We start from the raw sequence: 2,256 nt of genomic DNA on the forward strand, positions 1-2,256 counted from the left end.
GTGAGACCCCTCTAAGGCTGCTCTCACACGGGAGTCCGTAAAAAGGTGGCGTTTTACAACGTTTTCAAATGCCTTTGACAGTGTTTTTTAACGCATCCCATCATTGCCATGCGCGATGAGGTACTTTAAAAGTAGGTGAAACGCACTAAAATAGAGCAGATAGTGCGAAAATTGCAGCTTTAGAAATGCTGCGCTCGGACGCATGTCTGAGAAGCCCTTTTGATATCAATGGAGGTGTTTTAGAGACGTTGGAACGCTGAAAAAAACGCTAGTGTGACAGCGGCCTAAGGCTAATTTCTCAGGGGCGCCTCCCATCGCTTCAGGGGAGCGGCAAACTGATGGGAAAAGTCGCATAGCATCGCATTCACGGGTTTTTTCTGGCCCCATTAAAAACAATGGGCGAGGCGTTCCATGGGAACGGCCAAAGATAAGACATGCCACGATTTTCTCTCACACCGAGATGCGATGTGGGGGGGGAAAAAACAAAAAAAACGCTCATGTATATGACCCCACTCAAAGGAATGGGTTTATATTTGTGCGTCTCACAACGGACACATCTCACGCGATTTTCTCAGCCTCAGAGTATGGTCACACCTGTAAAACTGTGGCGCGGATCCACGGCTATTCTGTTGCGCTTTTTCTTACGGATTTTCAAGCGGATCTGGCTGTGTTAAATGGCAAAATCCACATGCGGAATTTCCAGCACATTTTCCTATGGATTGCCATGAAGGAGTGACGGCACTTCTTTTCATTGATCCATGCGGAAACTCCACCATGGATTCTGGCGCTGACAGGGCTGAATCCGTGTACGGATCCGTGGCAGAACACGTAGCAAAATAGCTACGGATTTCTGCTGTAGTTTTACAGGTGGGTTCCGTGCGGAATCTGCCATGTGAACGTCCCCTTAGATCAGCGTCACGCGGGCGTACTTGAGCGTGTAATACCTAGCGAATAGAACCCATTGATCGCAATGGGTTTGCTCACAAGTGTGCCTTTTGTGTGCACAATTGCGCCGCTCAAAAAAATACGCAGCATGCTCTATTTTCCTGCACAGAGAAACGGAACATATGAAACTAATTGCACTAATTAACCCTTTCAATGCACCGGACCGGGGCTGCAGGTTTTTTGGTCCATGCAAAGTTGCATATTTTGCTCACGCAAAAAAACAATTTAGGCATGCAATAACGCAATCGCACACGCTCGTGTGACGCAGGTCTTAGGGTGCGTTAAAACAATGTTAGCGAGGTGCAGTTTAAAAAAAAAAACGCGTATTTAGGATGTAATATTTTTGCCGCGGTTCACAAATGCTTCAAAAATGTGTCTAAAATGCCTGCGTTGGCGTAAAAAAAATTAGCAAAACTAAAAACCACCTCATACCGGCACAGGTAAGACAATCGCTCCACCCCTCCCCCCAACATATCGGTGACCATAAAGCACGCGCCATTTTCTCTATGGCTGTAGTCATACGGTGTGGCTAAATCCTCCGCAAAAACGCACAAACATATTTGCCACGCAGTGGAAAACACAGTTGTGATCAAGACCGCAACTGCATAAAAAAACTCAGCAACACCACATACGGTTTTCCGTGTACGTTTCTTTTATGGCACCATGTCAATACAGCCTGACCCGCCCACCAACATGGCGGTGTCATACTAGCGCCACATGTGCCCGAAAAGGGTTCATGCAGAATTCTGCGCCGTTTTTACTTTCTACCCTCATTTACTTGTAACTTGGAAACTGCGAGAAAAAAATGTAAAAAACAAAAAAAAGTTAATAAACAAGTTTTTAAAAGTTCCCTTCTAACTAGTGGAGAAGGCTCTGTATGCATTACTCGTTGCTCTTCGCACCCCATCTATAGCACACTCATGTTCGGCACTATGGAGCAATTCCAGCAACCTCATTGGTTCTGATTCACAATTCCAGCAAGCTGATTGGTTGTTTGGGTTTTCTGATTCAACATGATTGGTTGTTTGGGTTCCCAGATTCAACGTGATTGGTTGTTAGTGCCGAACTTGAGTGTAATATAGATAAATGCATCCCGTTACACGGCGCGGTACCTCCTGCCGGTAGGTGCGCTTGTTTTGCGGTTTTCATGCTGGAAGAGTACGTAAAATACAGTCACGTGATATACTAACGCCACGCCCATGTTGATCACATGACCGTCAAAAACTCACAGTGCGGCTTCGAAGCTTCTATCATAAAATCCCGCCCCTAAGAAGCTGATTGGTCGATGGGAAAAGTCAAGTTTTTTGATTG

The sequence above is a fragment of the Eleutherodactylus coqui genome, chromosome 2, assembly GCF_035609145.1.
Source record: "Eleutherodactylus coqui strain aEleCoq1 chromosome 2, aEleCoq1.hap1, whole genome shotgun sequence".
In the NCBI taxonomy this organism is placed as follows: Eukaryota; Metazoa; Chordata; class Amphibia; order Anura; family Eleutherodactylidae; genus Eleutherodactylus; species Eleutherodactylus coqui.